This window comes from Pezoporus occidentalis, unplaced genomic scaffold, assembly GCF_034315485.1.
Source record: "Pezoporus occidentalis ecotype Australia unplaced genomic scaffold, CSIRO_AGI_Poc_V1 ctg13, whole genome shotgun sequence".
NCBI classification, from domain to species: domain Eukaryota; kingdom Metazoa; phylum Chordata; class Aves; order Psittaciformes; family Psittacidae; genus Pezoporus; species Pezoporus occidentalis.
In genome coordinates this window covers 3,570,411-3,587,398 of record NW_026913103.1, presented here as the reverse complement: position 1 = coordinate 3,587,398, position 16,988 = coordinate 3,570,411, and the positions used below count along the sequence as shown (strand labels likewise).

The window sequence follows — 16,988 nt, the reverse complement described above, 5'->3', positions numbered from 1 at the left end:
CTTGATAATGTTGTTTTTTGTTGTTGTTGTTGTTGTTGTTGTTTTTGTTTCATTTTAATAAAAAAATTTTCATTTTGTATTACTTTCAATCTAGCAGTTGTGCATATACCTTTGGAATGCTGTCTTTATATGGACAGTACAAGTTCTTAAGCTCAATATCTATGCTATGATACAGTGAGAAGAATTTCTACTCTTGCCTGGATATCTTCTGGAGAATATTGGGTCCTCATCCTGATTTTTATTAGTTTGATGTGTACAGTTAAATTTTATAATATGCACAGCTTATAAGCATTTTGCAGCTCACCAACAGCACTTGTTTCTGTTAAGCGGCACTCCTGCTACAACACACAGATGACAGTGTGCAATGCACTGTTTCAGTTTACTTGTAATAGCCTATAGTGACTGCTTCTTGGTCTGACAAGAAACTGGTTACTGATTTTGTTTTTCAGGAAACAAAATGTTCTCTGCATATTAATGGAGGTCCTTATCTAAGTAATGATGAAGAGCAAAAAGAAGGCTTGTTAGTGTATGCACTATTTTACATTTGTACAAGATATCAACGTAGTTGATGTGTCACCAATTTCTGTGCATCCTATCACCTTCAAGTATAGCATCCAGGAGCAAAATGCTATTGACAACTGAATTATATTAGCAAGAAAAGGTCAGTGACAGTGTCTATGGAATTGAGACAGCCTACTAGAGATAACTCAAGGCTAGCTTTACATTTCTAAGGGCATCCAATTCAGAGAGGACAATGGCCCAAAATTACTTGTATCCATAACTGCCCTTAGCAAAGACATGACTGCACAGGACATCACCATTGACCTGGCTTCTCCCCTGGGCTCCATGTGGTGCCTGGAGGCAATTACTGCATTTTGCTTTTGTTAAGTAAGTCTGAAATAACAGGACGGGCTGTGCCATGACCTGCTGGAGTAAAGCTTTTATCCTGTGATGCCAAGGTGTGTATTACATGCCATAGGACAAGGCTAGGGGATATACAAGAGCATGCAAGGACACAAGATCAGCAGCTTAGTCAATAGAACAGTGTTAGAGGCTTCTGTAGGGTGGAAGATGACAATCCTGACATGGTCTGCTACATACTGCCTATAGGGAGAGGTGCCTTGAGGACTGTCCAGACTCATGCCTGGGGGTCTCTAGTTGGTTAGTGCCAAAAAAAGGAGCAAGTTTATATACGTGCAGCACCTGGGTATGTGGCATGGAAAATTCGTGACTGGGTCAAAAGAATGCTCCAGAGAACAGTGCATACACTACTGCTAAATCCACTAATGAAAGGGGTAAGAGGGGTACTAATATTCAATGTCATCGCATGACTCAAGGGCAAATTATTCACGATACATGCTCATGCATGCTCATGCATCCAAAGAAAGCCTACAAGGACTATAGATCCAAGTCAGCTCTGACTGAAACCTGGCAGGACTGTGACCATACTGTTGGTTTGCATACGGACTGTGTGAGACACCACCAAGATTATGCCAACTGAAACAAAAAGGGTCACCCTGCAAAGAACTATGAAAAGCAAAGCCAAGGGGCACATATGATTCTATGATTTCCTTCTGGTCCTTTCTGACGTGTTACTGATTTTACAATCCCAAATTTAGCTCTTGGAGACCTGCTGAGTTACAAGTTCTGCAGCATCCCACTCACTCTGCATGCAGCACTTTTAAACAGCAACAAAATATATTTACACATGAATTGACAAAGTGCCCTGTGGCTTACAGTTCTAAAATAGAGAAAAAAAAAAAAGAAGAAGTAATTCAAAGAGCATTTGTTCTTTTATATGTGTACATCTCTCAGATGATCTCAGCAGTAGATTGATCACAATGTTTTAAAGTACATAGTGACTATGGACATAAGATAAATAGTAAGAAACATGACATTTAAATAGAAATTATTCCTGGACTTTATATCCTGCAATATTCCACTGTATTTTACATTCTGTACATTCTGTTACACTCTCTTGAATATGCTGTTTATAAAAAGACATCTGAAATATTGCAATATGGTCTTTTAAATGTTTCTTCCAACTATCAGAGAATATATTCAAAGAAAGGAGAATGCTGTTTATATTCTGTGGTGTTAGATCCAGAGGTTTCAAATCCAAATATAAACCATCATGTACTTCTTCCCACTTCTATTAATTGAAACAAATCCACAACTAACATTTATACTATTTGTCATGGTTTACAAATAACAAAATCTTCTAGAAAGAATATTCACCTTTTCAGCTGGGATAATTTATCAAGATGTATCTTTTTAATAAGGAGTTTGGAAGAAACTGTATCTCACAACTACATGGAGTCATATTCAGCTGGCAAGCCAATTTCATTCCCAATATTTTCAGTTAATGAAAAAAGATAATGCGTTTAGCCCATCAATATATACAGGTTTTTTTCTGACATATTTAGAGACAAAGGAACAAAAAGCACCAACCCTTACAAAAGGAAGCTTCACTGAAATGCTGTTAATGCTTATATTAATGCTTTGATGGCGTTTTAGCCAGTGTACCACAGAAGCTTAGCTTGTGATCGTTTTATACACAGAAAAGGAAACCTGTAAAACTCAAGCTCTAAACAGTTTGTACTTAGATTTCAAAAGAAAGTAACTTATCCAACAGCTCCTACTGACTCCAGTGAAGCTGAAATAATACATTGAGAATAAATGACAGGCACTGCTTAAAGTCCATGCTCAAAACAGAAGTAAACAAGGCCATTATTTATTACCTGACAATGTACTCAGAACTTTGAGAAACTGCTTTTACAAAGCTTATCTCCTTAAGAAAATATGGTCTTAGGCATATTTACTGAAAAAAAAACAAATACTCCAACAAAAACCCCAAACCAAACCAAAACTCTAAAAATAAGCATGTGGTTTTGTATGGTTATCCTGATAAGTATGATTTTTCCCATCTCAGGGAAGAAACTCCATTTCTAACCAAGACATATCTATCGTAAAGAAAAACAATGGTATCTGGCTAGAAAGAGTTCAGTTACAGCTTCTGAAATTACTAGTATTTTTTGTCCAAAGACTTTTATATTAATAGTTTTGTACACATACTTGCAATGAAGTGAAATGAGCCACTATCTGTCAGCCAAAATAAGGCAATCACAGATGATGTATGGTAATGAGTTTTTGCTACTAGGATTGCACCAAACACATTTTATAAACATACAGAAATAACAGCATCTTAATTACCTTGTTCATACATATGCACAGAGGTATACAAAAGCAGAATATGGCAATGAAACTGATAATAGGTATACACGCCTAGTTCTTCAATGCTTAAAGCCTATTTCAGTGAAATTCAATTAGTAACAGAGCAGTCATGTTTCCAACAAATTATTTACTATATAAACAGTTTATAAAATTTCAAGCACTCACTTTCGCATATACTCTTGACTTTGTTAGACTGGAGGAGAAAGTGAGACAGAATGAAATAAGAAGCTCAGAAGAGCTGTTTGCCCTTCAACAGTAACATTTTTACAGCAAAACACAGCCCTGTATTGCAACACTGCTTATTACGAGGAGCCCTTGGAAGAGAACTGACATATGGTACAGAGATAACATTTGGCCGCTGAAAGGGTGCTGGGACACAGCTGCTAGTTAATATAGGAGGGGAAAACAAAACTGTAATGCAGAAGAAAGTAGAAGAAATTCTTTAGATAAACTAAACAAGTATTTCATTTCTTTAAGAATTCAAATATATTCTAATAACTGCATGATGTGGTTTTTGGTTCTAAGCAGACATTATCATTTTAGTAGATTTGAGACTATTAGAGTCTTCACAACTACAAATAGAATCATAGAATCATAGAAATACTTCAGTATCTGTTATCAAAAGCATAAAATAACAGTATGATTACTGAAAGACAATGTTTATACAAGATGATATCACAAATAAGACAATTTCTAAGACATCACTAATGAAAAAACCCTTACTGTTGCTACTTCTTCCAAAACTTTCCTGAGAATCATGTGATACACATAATGGCAACACAAAGTCTAATTTGTAGAACAATAATTTCCATAAAAGCTGTAAATTGAAACTGCCAAAACTACTGGTGCCAAAGTATCTTCTAGTAAATAGTTCTATGCCTTTTTGTACAGCTGAAAAGTTTCTGAACAACCACCCTAATATAAGAGCACAGCACACTAATGAGGAGCTCCAGAAACAGTCCCCTCCTTTGTTTGACGACAATTACCATCCTGTGAATTTATCTGAATATAATGCACCTTTTCTGTAATCTGATTTATTCAGACTGCAACTTTCAAGCCCCTCAAGTTTTATTTCACCACTACCAGCACCTCCTACGTGGGTATTACATTTCCCTTTAAAAACATTACTAACCTGGCTGTAGAGATCATTTCTAGGGTATCAGATCAGTGAAGTAGCACAGTGATACACAGGTTTTTCCTTAGTGACTGTGGCACTGCAAAGTTATATCCCCAGACTCACACACACTGCTAAATCAGACTAATAAGTAGGCTTATCACAGTAACACACAGAAAATGTAGACTCACCTCTAGTTTAAGCAAAATTAAACATCATCTACGTTATAATCCTTAGCAAGCAGACTGCACCTACAGCAGCTTCACCTTTGTTTAAATATCTTGTGCTCCTTCTGGTAAGAATAAATCTCTGGGGTCCTGGCGCTGCCTCTCCCTTGTTCTCCTGTAACCACTTGGCACTGCAGCACTGTGAGGAATGATCAAGTTGCTTCACTCACAAATTCCTTTTACAACTGTGATTACATTATAGGGCCTTGCAGTGAAAAGAGTACTGAGCTACCTGCCAGCTAGCACTTCATAGTATATTGCTGAAAGGTTAAAAAATTCAGTCAGCAGTGTATTTTCTGGTGATGTGCAAGTAGAGAAGAGCACAAAATATTCTTGGCAACCTTGGCTGATGCATTCTTTTAACACTGCTGTTCTGAAATGGATGAGGAGAATAACATAAACCCAGAAACACATTTCTCTATCTGGGTGATTTTGACTCATTCTTCATGAATTTTGGTACAAAACCACCTGAATGATTTCAAAGCTGAGAAAGCACTTGAATGAAATGAAATTAGCATTAAACAGTTGTGTTTCAGAAAAGTCTTAATGATGTTACTGTCTTAGACGGACTGGAACACATCAAAGTTTCATTGTTTCTGAAAGCCCATGTGCATTCTCTGAACACAATGTTTCAATTACTCTTTTCATCTTTAAACTTCATTCTGAGGAAAGAGACTTTACCACGTGGTTATTTCCATGTCAAATTGGTCAGTTTTCCTAATACTCTATTCTGAAAAAGTAATACGCTTTCCTCTTGCTACAGTTCAGAATCAATTAATTTGACACATCTTTTCAACTTGTCATTCAAGCACTGTAGGGACTGAAGCTCTTTCAGTCTCTTTTGCAAATAAAGGAGGTCCCCAACATAATGTACATGGTAAACTGGGTATCAGATTGATTAAAGATAGAAAGGGGAGCAGAAATGACTTTGCATTCGTCAAATGAAAAAAAAGAAAACTATTTCAAGGAGAATGATAATAGGGTGAAAAATGAAAAACATGCATGCAATAAATTTCTCCCCAGTGGATCTTTGAGTTATAGGGAAGTTTTGATTATTTAGTGTAAAATGATTAACGAGAAAAATGTCACAAATTATATTGCATGTTCCAGCTAATAAACATGTAACAGGATTTATGATTGTAAATACTGTATAGGTGACTAACAAATTCAAAATCCTCTGCAGCAGGGATGCAGCATATCTCATATCACACCTCTGCAGAAATGCCTGCCTATATTCGTTGCACAGGCCCAGGTTTCTTATGTAATGCAATGGTTAAAGTAATTTGTATCGTCTTGCTCTGCAGTAAGCATTTAGAAATGATGCTCAGAACACCACATAGAAGGTGGCTTTCCACCTTTTTGAAAAACACGTAGTTGTATGATATGCAATTCAATCATACAAATAAATGGAAAGATTTTCATTCCAAAGATAAGTACAGTGCCATGGAAATAATGAAATGATGATGTTGGTAGTTGCTAATGTGTGCATGTCACCCGCCTGAGACACTCCTTCAGTATGTGCATGGCAAAGGCTCCTAGACCAGCCTGCCACACTGAGCAGTTTTACATTGCTGCACTTATGTCAAGTGTACAGAAGTTCCCTCCCTATGCCCCAAGGCTCTTGCTTGGGGAAACTCAACAGAAATTTAAAGTTTGTATAAAAAAACCCATGGAGAGAAGGCTTTCACACCACAGGCTCCCAGAAGGCCCCCAGTTTGGTCACAGCCTTTCTTCCTTTATGCTCATTTCTTCTTCTGGTCCCAGGAAAAAAAGCTCCTTATATTTCTTATTTGTATGATCAAAACCCCTTTCTAGAATTAAAACTGTGTCATAGTTCAACCCCAGCCAGCAACCTAAGCCCCACAGAGCCGCTCACTTGATCCCCTCCCAGTGCAACGGGGGAGAGAATGAGAAGGGTAAAAGTGAGAAAACTCACGAGTTGAGATAAAGACTGTTTAACAGGGAAAGCAAAGCAAAAGCCATGTGCACAAGCAAAGCAAAACAAGGAGTTCATCCACCACTTCCCATTGGCAGGAAGATGTTCAGCCATCTCCAGGAGAGGAGGGCTCCATCATATCCAGCAGTTACCTGGGGAGACCAATGCCAATCCAAACGATCCCCCTTCCTTTTTCTTCCCCAGTTTTATATGCTGAGCATGATGCCATATGATATGACATGATGCTCCCTTGAGTCAGCTGGGGTCAGCTGTCCCAGCTGTGTTCCTTCCTAACTTCTTGTGCACCCCCAGCCTACTCGCTGGTGGGGTGAGGTGAGAAGCAGAAAAGGCCATGACTCTGTGTAAGCACTGCTCAGCAATAGCTAAAACATCCCCGTGTTATGAACACTGTTTTCAGCACAAATCCAAAACACAGCCCCATACCACCTACTGTGAAGAAAATCTGCCCCAGCCAAAACCAGCACAAACTGTCTGACCTGCTCTGCTGGATGTGTAACAGTTCCATTACTGCAGGAAGAGGGAATCTGAGCTCCAATGCGTCTTGAAATATTAGGGTCAGCCTCTCTCCAGAGTAAGTTTTTCCAGGCAACCTCCAAAGTACCAGACCCTAAGACAAACTTTCATTAAACTTTCTACATTGCTAAACACAAATCCACATGTTGTTTTTACAGCCTTGTTAGCACAGCTGTACCTTGTATCGCCACTGGTGATCCCACTGAAGTTTCAGCTGCAGTAAAATGCAATCACGCTCTTCTTCAGCCAAAGTGCTTGTGCTAAGGTGTGCTCCACTTACAAGTTTCTTTTAAAACATGACTATACAGTAAAGTCCCAAGCCAGCTACACTGCAATGACATACAGACCTACCTCCCACATTTGAGGTCAGCCCAGCTAACAGCTGCCGGAAGGGAGGCTAAAAAACTCAGGAGAGGCTCTTTCTTTCGGTCAGCTAGAGTTCAAATCCGCTGGTGCAAAATTTATCTTTTTTAATCAGCTTTTTATTCACAGTAGTAGTGAAGGCAGGTAAGTAATGTGAGTCACTGAACGTTTCTGCTTTAAAACAGCTGTTTGTGGCATTAAATTCAAACTGGTTTCTTTCAGTTACAGCAGTCAGGATGTAAAAACACGTACGGACTTGGGCAGTGGATCTGAGCTAGATAAACACTGTGTAACTCTAAGATATAATTGTTCCTTTTGTGTTTATATTATTGGAAGTGGACAATGGTATACAAAAGCTCAGTTTAGAGACAGATCGTTCAGCCAGACTTCCCAAATGAATCCTCTGGCATAACTCTGCACACAGTATTGCTCGTTTATGTCCATTATCAAATAGACAGTGAGGAAAATTCTATTGGAAAGACATAAGGGTTCAACTGGGCCACAGAACACACTAGCACAAAAAATTGCCGCAGCATCCGTAGTGGTTTGATTAACAGGCAAAGTAAGGAGAGACGTGAGATAGTAGGATTTCTGATAACAGCATGCCTTGTGCTATTAAAAATGAATCCAGGCTATTTTTGCAGGTTCTTATGGCTGTCCATTTCTTATTCTCCTCAGGTATCCTTTCTGGGTTGCAGACCTTGCCTAGTAAGGAAGCACTTGCCTTTCTCAAAGGCAAAGGAGATAAGACAACAGTCAACAGACACCACGCAGAAAGGATACCGATACAGGAAGAGTTGTTCTGTGTTTAAACTGGTAAATTATGCTAAAATTTAATTACAAAGCAATATTTCTTTATTGCCACTCTTGGCTTGTTTGATAATAGATTTCTCATATAATTAGTGTGTAACAAACATGATAAAAAGCTAAGAAAAATAAAAGCAAAAGGGAGAATTAGCTGTATGTTAAAAATTAATCTTTGAGAGTATCTGAAATAGCGCCAATGAAAGTAAGCAGACAGTCAGTGTTTACCAAATTTTAAACCCCTTTCAAATACAAGGCAGGATGAGATGGAAAAAGAAAATGAAATGGTGCTAATAGAGCCTCTCTCTATGGAAAAGAACATCTCCCTCCCAAATTTCTACTTATTTCTGAAGTGAAAACACTTCTAAACTGCTATGCCAACTAAAATACAGGGTCACTTGAACTACAATTTTAATGCAATGGTGCAGGCGTATTAGTAAGTTTAATGATCAAATGCACTTGTCTTGAACTAATATGATATCTGCAAATGTTGCTCAATGTATGCCAATAAAAGACATTACAGTACAATATGAAGCTCATTCCAGTACTTCTGAACTATTTAGCAGGCCAGTTTCCTCTTTCTATATTACACAAAAGCAGAGGTTAAGATTGAGCATTAACCTTTTTTGCTGTTTGATACAGAAGGCACTGACAAACCTGTAACAGATGAAGAGATGACAACCATTTTAAAATAAAGTGGAAAACAAGAATTGCATGTGAATACTGGCACCAAAGAAAATGAGAAGGAGCAGCAGGAAACTGAACAGCTCAGTATGAAGGGCAACTTTCAAATCCACAGCATAAAACCAAATGTGAATATCTACAACAATCAATCAGACAGTCTGAACCACCAATTTTGAAATCTAAATTTACTTGCAGATAGCATATAGAAATATGGTTCCCCAGAGTATATGGCAGAAAACGAAAATATGGTAAGCAAACCTTATTTTCATGGTCCTAGGTTTACTGTCAGTAAAACAGAACTTGCCTTTTACAGTAATTTTAGTCTCCATCTTAGCACAGAATAACTCAAGCCAAGCAGTAACACTATTTCCAGGGATTTCAATATATATTAGCTCATGGATGAAGATCATAAAATACAAAAGTAAAACAAACTTGCCTTTCATAGCAGGATTACACCATGGTGCTTGAATCTTGTAGAGCTAATGGTCTGAAGGTCAGGCTCTTTAGAACAGATGCACTAATCTCTTATTATCTGTATATTACACAATTCCAGATAGTATTTTTTTCTTGGAACTGACAGATAAAGCTCTATTTGTTGCTCAGGATTACTATGATCATTAATGAGAGTGCTTTTTGGGTGTGTTCACAGTGTGAGAGCTCAGCTGTTACTGAGTACAGGTTGCTATATAAATAGTGATGGCGAGTTAAACAGTAGGCAGAAATAAGACATATAAATTCTAGGCAGGTAAGATATTGTCAAAATAAGGATTAAACACAAGATATCCACAGAAATAAAGATTGCTATATACAATATAAATCAAAATCACAGAAGGTAAAAATTAAGTTCATGGTCTTGCTCTGAAATGAAACAGTTTAAGGAAACATGCAATTTTGTTATTATAGCCTCTATAGTGTATCAGATTTTAAAACTCCGTAAGTACAACAGAATCTAACATGACAGAAATTGGAGAGAAAACAACACACAATAAAATGTGCATAAACCCTACCTCATTTATATAAAACTGATATTACTACCCTCTACAGAAAGTAAAGACTGGATGGACATAATAATACTAGCTAATTGGCAGGTATTATTTCACACAGTATTTTTTCTTGGAACTGACAGATAAAGCCCTATTTGCTGCTCAGGATTACTATGATTATTAATGAGAGTGGGTTTTTTGGGGGTATGTTCACAGTGTGAGAGGTTAGCTCATACTGAGTACAGGTTGCTGTACTCAGCTTCTAATAAAATCATAATGAAAGATGATATCAAGAGCATGCAAATATCACAAAATAAAATAATATGACATGTTAAATGATACAGCTACTGCCAGAATAAGAAATGATGTAGAAGCAGCTTTGAATAAGCTTAAGTAACATACATAGTATAATATTTCAGAGCCTTTAAATAATAATAATAATTGTATGCTATTAAACACACCATTTTTAGACTATAAAATATATCAAAAATAATATGTCAGGTATTAGAAAGAGGTTATTTTTGAAAAGGAGACTGCAGTCAAAGGATTTATCCTATCCGTTAGTGATGCAGCACTGAAGATATGTAATGAAAACAATCCCCAGTTTCTTTTGAAGTGTTTTGATGTGCGTTTCAGTGGCAAGAGGAGCCAATATCACCGAAAGATGACTCAGACCTAAAAATTATTTTACTTTTAAATTTTTTCTTACAATGTGCCAAATTGCCTACAGTTTCCAAAATAACAGCTATATTCACAACATCTGTTTTCCTTACCTTTAAAGGCATGTATTTAATTTTTAACAATAATAAAAAACTCCCATGTTCTAGAGGAAAATTGAAAGCATTTCTCTCAAGTCAAGAGCTTCCAATATGTAGTTGGAAAAGTTCTTAGAATAATTCATGTTTTCTTCCACCAGAATTTTTAAGTAAAAGCAATCTTTCTAACCCCTGATTGGACACAATCATTGAGTGGTGGTCTTTCTCTGAAGATTGCACTATGTTTATGCCAAGTTGGGAAAGAGGAACGTGTACAATGAAGACCAAAACTTTTTCAAAGGCTTTAACTTTACTATACATTTTTCTGTCATCTTCAGAGGAACTTTGGGCTACACGGTCTCATTCACTATATCAAACTAAATATAAAAGCATGGGTAATTTAAAACAAATCTAAAGTGCATGGTCCTAGTAAATCCTTCCTTTCCTCTGTATCTGGAAGAAGTAGTTTTTTGTGTCTTAAGACACTGATGACTGTGTCTTAAACTTATGCACAAATGCCTACAGAATTTTCACCAAGGGCCAAGTTCATCATATGTAGATCTCCATGTGACTATTCCCTGTGAAACATACATCGGCCTGGACCTCTGGGTACTTAATGCATCGTATTTAAATAAAGCTTCCAATATGTTTCTAATGTGACAATATTACAACATGTAATTGTATTACAACAGTATTTCAACCGTGAGGAAAATAACACACTTTAGAAACCAAAGTCAACTTTCCCACAAAATCCTGGTCTGGCACAATGGTGCCTGTAAATTTGAAATAATTACAATTACCTAGCTAGTGTGATATAATTAATAGAAGATACTGTTATGTGTTTAATATAACTCACAATCCATGAGTTTATAGTATGTTCTGTTCTATTAATCCCAACAACACAATAATAAATAAAGCACCAACCCAGTATCAGGGTGAAATTCTGGTCTGCTTTTCATCAGAATAACAAAGGGAAAGGAGAACACCTGGTATTCATAAGTGATGTCTTACCATGCCATCTTTGTATTCAGCAAGGGAGATAACCACAGTATTTTGATGTATTTTGTGAAGACAAATTATTACAGTGATCAGCTATTATTTTGATAGAAAAACTAGCAATCTGAATAGAAAGATGTTGTTACAGATTGTTCAGCACTGTGCTGTCAGTAAGATAAATGTTACCATGTTACGCTCTGAAGTGCAAAACATGAGCTGAAAGAACAGTCAACACAAAGTGAGTATAAACAGACATTTTCAAGGTTACCCATGAAGGACGAATCTTTTTGTAATTTTGTAATGAGCTCCTCACATATGCATTTCTTCACAGTTAATCAAGTTCACCACATTAAAAGATTTTTAGGGATCTTTCTTACAGTGAGTCCTGTCTCAGCTTGCGATCAAAATACCTTTTATAATATCACTAAAATATGTCAAGCAATCATGTGCCACTACTTGCTCATTTAGCTAATTTTACACTGCAGAGAACAATCTATTGTATTAACCTTTAGAGCGAGTCCTTCCTGGTAGAGAATTTAACTGAACTCCCCCAAATAAAACATTCTTACTAAGAGGACACAAGAAACGAAGATGCTAAATGAAGGCAAGGATGAATGTATGCACAGCCCACATTACATCCCAGCAGCACAGAGGTGAGTCCTACTATAAAACGGTGTGGGGGTCAAACATATTGCTTTTAGCCATAGATTCAAATTTCAAGAAAGCCAACACTGTCCTAGTTTGCATTGTAAACATTACACACTTTAATACATGGACATTTAAGGTCCCACAGAATGTCTGCATAAAACAATACTCCTAACTAAAGATTACACACGTGCTCTCACACATACACACACACACTCTGTGGACGTTCAGGGCTGCTTCTTTCCAGCACCATTTAAGTGAGATTACTGTATCTCTTATAACGTGCCTCTAGGTACTTTACAGTCAGAAATAATTTTTAATCTAGTAATTACAGTCATCAGTTTTTTGGAAGTCTTGACTCTTCTGCAGACTGTGAGACTTTCAGTAGGTCACTTCCAGTCCTGGAGTTCACTCCTCAAATGGGACGATGGCACTTACCATTCCTTTGTAAAATGCTTTAAGGTCTATGACTGTCAAGAATGCAAAGAACAAAGAATTGTTGCTACTATTATAGAGCTCTGACATGAACTATAAAAGTCAGAACATAAATAAAGAATGTATATAACAAATCGCACTACAAAGCGAAGTTCAACAGTACATGTTTACATAGCAGCCATAGCAGTTCTTGCTCCAGTTGGAATTGCAAAATTATTGCTATACTGCTACTGCAACTCTGAACAGGATGGAAAACTTTGGACAACAAACAGAAAAAAACAACCTGCAAAAGGTCATCCATTTATCCTACAGAACAGTCATACCGAGATACCAAATTCTTGAGGCTGGAAATCAATGAGATTTTTCAGCACCAAGCTCTTAACAGCAACTGATTTCTTAAAACTAAGTATATGCCACCAACAAAAGAGAACTTTTTATGAAGTAAGAGAAACTATCTCTGTATGTCACATGCTGATTAGCATGCATGTGGGAAGAAGGAAGGTCTTTAAGTGAAAAAGAAATGCTGTGATGTAAAGCATCAGAGTTCATTTCTCTATTTTGCAACTTCATTTAATTCATAGTTCTTTTATAACACACTGTGATCCTACTTCTCCATGGCACATGGCTTCTATTATAAGTACTGCCAATACTGTAGTGATGGCCACCATGTAAACACAGATAGCATAAAAGAGAAGAAAGTCAGGAGATGCCACATCTTTCAGCCTAACCTGGCATCATTCAGTCCTTTTGGGACCAATCATTGATCCAGCTGGACACTGGACTTGCCTCACTGTTTCTACTCCTCACTTTTAACTCAACTAAAATTTATGTTGTCCAAATATTTTTTCCCTTTCAACAACAGACTATTTGCAATTATATGTGGAAAGCAATATTAATATGATAGTAAAAAAGCACAGTATGAATAAAAGCATTAACATTCAAAAGTTATTCCCCTCCCAGTAAAACTAAGATAGCTCATCATACCAGCACCAAGCACAAAGCAACACTAGATGAACAGCAGCACACTGTGACTTGCTGTGCTCTCTGCCTTTTGAAAACAAAAAGCAAGATCACATTGCCAGCTTGTAGAAACCGACAATGTCACATAATAGAAAAAAAGGAATAGTCTTGTTAATGGTATGCTAAAAAAAAAAATAAAAAGAATAGTATTACGAGTGAAAGCACTTACATTTTCATCATAAACAAGGTATCACAGGACAATGCTGTTATTACACATTCTGGTTGATTGATGACAAGGTATGAAAGGCTTGAATCACGATGGTTGTGCTAAGAGCACAGCTAATTAGAGTTACAATAAAATTACAATTCACTCTTGTTTCCATCCACACAGTTATTCAATTTTTGGTTTGACTGGAAAGATTTGTATCAATTACATAGTGTTAGTAATGATGATGACATTTGCTTATCAGAAAAGGTAAGATATTTAAGGAGACCATCAGACATAAAACTGCCTTCCCTTATTTCTTCTGATTTGATCACATTTAAAACAATTAAACAATGGACTTATTGAAGGCTTTTCATGCAGTACTTTTCTTCCAAGGCTGACAATCTCACTGTCCTTTATATAAATAATGGCTCCCTTCATGCAAGCAATTAGTAAAAAAATATAAAATAGACACGGACATATATGTAACTCTTGATTAGCATTCACACACAGACTTAGAAAACCCTTAGACGGTTTTACATCTGCAACCAAATCCTGCTGCTCTTATGGATGCTGAGCAATTGACTGAGCAAAAGAGAGAAACCACTTATGAGGCAGAGAATTACTTCAGGGAGAGCCTGAACCTTGGCTAATATGGGAACTTGGGATCCCATCACATTTCTTGCCATTGTTCCCAAGTTGGCCATAAACATGTCTCTCCCCTTGAAGCACAGTATAATGTAAAGGCCTGTACCCAGGCACAGAGCATAAAAATGCTGCCTGAACAAAAATAAATAAAGCTATATTTGCATCTACATAAGTGCTGTTAAAGTAAAACTGTGAGCTGCTACTCAAATCCACCACAGTTTCTATGTCACCTTCTTAGTCACTTTTCCCCCTGGATTCCCTTGTCAGTGACAATGTTTCATCTGTTAAGAGATAAGTCCTGACTGGGTTTAAACCACGACACCTGGATCCGTAGTCCCTGCATAAAATACATCAAAATTGCTTGTTCCAACACATACCAGAGATGACAGCTCTCTTCTTGCTGTGGTATGAGCCTGTTGTCAGATTTGTGAGCTTTTTCACAGGAGAAGTAAGTGCAATAAGAATGCAACTTGGTTCTGTCATGCCAGCTCTCGGAGTGGTTGTGCCTCACAAGGGATATTACTGAGGCTCCAGAGAAAGAGTCTGGTTCCTGGATCGGATACTGTGTGTGTCTTCTCTGAATTGCTTCACATTGCTGTGGAGTACCTCCACCAAGGCAGAAGAATCAGGTTCTTAACCTGATATGCCTCTAAGGTGAAGACAACTGACTCCCTCAAAATGTTTTCCTGGTAAATTATTCCTTTCCTAACTATTAACACTAAATTGCAACAGAATACTTTTAGTATGCAAAAACCAAGCCAACCCCATTGTGTATACAGCCTGGAGTTTGTTTTCAATGCCCCTAGAACATCTTCCCCCATTAACATTTTAGTCATTTTGTAGCCCAGACTGAAGAAAGCAGATGAGCCTTGTCAAATAAATCCCCTCACCCTGCCCTGATCATGAACTCTGGAAAATAGTTGCTCAGGCAGGAGAAAAGATGGTTAGTAGGATAATTTTCAAAGCAAGAGTGATGGGTAAAACTGATTTACTTTTATACATAAATCTTAGGTCACATCCATACCTAATTCAGTGTCACAGTCTGGCCACACTCTGACATATCATCATATCATCAAATGTAATCAAACAGCAGAGCTATAAATAAAGCCATCAGCAGCCATGTAAAAGCAAAGCTAATCAGAACAGCTGAGACTGCTCCCTGGGAGAGCTTTTTGGATATTTGAATCTGTTTTATAAACAGCAAATCCACCTGCATGTACCTGAGCTAAGATAATTCATCAATCTGACAAAATTCTATTCTGAGATCAGAGAAATCATTACAAGTAAATGGATTCCCAAGACACTGATTTTTATCCCAAAGACACAAAAGCCACCATTAAACCCACCAACTTTCAATAGTGTTTCACACTGGTATTTTACAAGCACCATTTAAAACTGAAGTTACCCAGTTAATCCAAGCTTCAAAAAACCAGAAACTGGGTGTCTGTTTTGGGCAGCCACTCTATTTTACCTTATCTTATCTTATCTTGTCTTGTCTTGTCTTGTCTTGTCTTGTCTTGTCTTGTCTTGTCTTGTCTTGTCTCAGATGTAAGATAAAGCAGAAAGACAACTGCTTCCTCTACGCTTAGCATTAAACCTCTTGAATGCTTATTGTCTGACCGCACTTGGGAGCTGTAAGCCATGATGAAACAGGAGAGGAGGCAGCAAGAATGCTCAAAGAAGAGTGAAGCGGTTTGTCTTCTGCACTGAGAGTGCAAAGAGGCAGTATCTCACATTGCTTCCTCATACAGACTCTTCTGATTAGTTTCTTTCTTCAGTAATATCCAATCTTGCATTTTTCAGAAGCTAGGAGGAATGTGTGGGCAATTCTGACTAGTCAAGCTTCCATCACACAAGGAATTTCTGCTGGGATTGCCAGACACCTAGAGCTTCCCAGAAGAAAAACATCTCATTTCTAAGATTTCTTGTACAGCAACACTTTTGAAGCTATCAGGCATCAGACACTCAATTTTTGCAATATGAAAAATGACTATATTGGTAAATGAAATAAACTCTCAATGAGCGTCTGTCAGTGAGCATCAAGGACTCTTACAAATACTATGTAATTGCAAAGCAATTCTCAGGTAAGTTATGAAGAGACATACACAACAGATCATCATAAAAAAAATTATAGCCCTCTAGTTTACTCTTTCAGTACTTTGAATGTTTTAAATCTATGACACTGCAGTTAAATATTTGTAGACTTCAGCATGAAAAAATCTAAACAATTGTCAAATTTTAGTAAATTCAAGGAAGTTCAGGGATGAACCTTCCAACAGAGACCTGAGGATATATAGAAGCAATATGGTCTAAGTAAGTAACTATATTGAGGTCTGTACAACAGGAAACAGTAATTTAACTTCAATATTGCACAGGATTTTCAGGCCTTACTCAGAGTAAGTTATGTGAAACAATTGATATACATAGCACCCAACAATGCAATAGAAATCAATACAGATTTAAAC

At 37.2% G+C, this 16,988-nt stretch overlaps 1 protein-coding gene across 27 annotated transcripts in view; it reads right to left on the bottom strand.

Annotated features, from left to right (window-relative positions):
- The window catches only part of RIMS1 (regulating synaptic membrane exocytosis 1), a 298,011-nt gene that overhangs the window by 10,613 nt on the left and 270,410 nt on the right, over positions 1 to 16,988 (bottom strand). Inside the window, exon 1 of one of the 27 annotated variants that reach the window (XM_062608193.1) lies at positions 4,540 to 4,939. The exons of the other annotated variants lie outside the window; for them this stretch is intronic. The gene's annotated coding sequence lies outside the window, so the exon portion shown is untranslated. Of the gene's footprint in view, positions 1 to 4,539; positions 4,940 to 16,988 lie in introns of those variants that run through there. 27 annotated transcript variants of the gene reach the window in all.